A 1,601-nucleotide genomic window follows, 5' to 3' on the forward strand; every position below is an offset into this window, starting at 1 on the left:
GTGCCTGCTTCACCTTCTGGAGGCTGGCTTTGTCTGCTTTGGCATGCACATAGCTGCTCCAGCCCTATGATTTCACAATTCAAATTGCCAGTGGAGTCGCGTCCTGAAGTCATATTTCCAATCACACTTAGGGAAGATAACCGACTTAGGGTAAGACAGCTGTGGTGAGGGATCATGAATGTGGTCTCCTGCCTGTTAAAGAGGCTGAGGGGCCAAACTCTCTGAGAAGCAGATGTGGCAATGCAGGTAACACAGCTGCTACAGATGGGCAGACCATAGGTTTTTCAGACATCTCTCTACATGGCCAGTTACCATAGTTGTGGCACTGGAAACAAATGTTACTTACTGTTTTCATAGCTTCCATGGAAAAAAAATGTCAAAAGAAATCTGTGGGTGGAAAAAAGTTACATACATGATATCTGTGACAATTTTAGCTGAGATTAATTAGTGCTTATAATGGGTTCCATGAAGGATGGCATTACCGATAAGATGACACAAGCCAAGTACCTAGCAAGCACCGTGCCAGACCTACAATAGGAACTTGAAAATGTGTTCTTCTCTGGTACTGGACATGCATTCTCCACATCGTCCTTCCCAATGATACTCTGGGTTCCTAGCTATGTGATTTACATGCAATTTGTCTCACATTCAACTCCAGAGGGAGAAACGGACTATCCTAAATTGTCAACATAACCCATCCCCATGGTCTCAGCGATTGGTTCTAAGATGGACACATGAACCAGAAAAATTCCATTCTTTGACCTTTGAGCTATCTCGGAAGTATACTGTCTCCCCTCTGAACCTGAACTATGCAAGCATATAGATCTTGAGAGCAACTGACAGCTAGTCTAGAAGCAGGAAGAGGTCTATGAGGATGGAGATAATATGTTAATACTAATTGACGGAGAGCAGCAAAGTGGACAGAGAGGCGCACTTCCTGGACACAGCATTGATTAAGCATCTCAGACTTAACACGGCCACTTCATAACTCTTTATTCTTGCTCCTGCAGAAGGGCTGTTCCTTCCCCAGTATGTCAGGTCGGGATAGGCGAGACTGAGGTGCAATAAAAAACAACCCTAAATCAAGGTGACTTAAAACAACAAACGTTTATTTCTTACCCTACATGTTGAATGCAAGTTGGTAGGAAGCTTTGTTCTACACCATCCTTTCTCAGGACCCAGGCTGCTGCAGCCACCAACTGCGAGAGAGTTCTTGAGGATTTTGCACTGGCAGGTAAATGCTCTGACACAGAAGTGACACATCTCATTGGCCAGAACTAGTCATAGGACTGCATCCAACCGAAAGGGAGGCAGGGGGAGGGGAGAACCAGAGATATTTGTTGAACACCAATAATGACTATCATGCCAATCTTTTCCATCTCAAGAAAAGGCACTACCATCATATACCCAGCTACCCAAGTCAAAAAAAAAAATCTAGGTGTTACCCTTGACTTTACCCTTATTCCCAGTGTATAATCCATCAGCACCTCCTATTAACCCCACTTCTCTTCCTTCTCCATCACTACCATTCTGTTCCCCAAACCATAACCTTTTTTTTTTTTTTTTTTTTTTTGCGGTACGCGGGCCTCTCACCATTGTGG

This window comes from Delphinapterus leucas, chromosome 20 (genome assembly GCF_059928025.1).
Source record: "Delphinapterus leucas isolate spDelLeu-1000000601 "Yukka" chromosome 20, BTC_Dleu_Yukka2, whole genome shotgun sequence".
NCBI classification, from domain to species: Eukaryota; Metazoa; Chordata; class Mammalia; order Artiodactyla; family Monodontidae; genus Delphinapterus; species Delphinapterus leucas.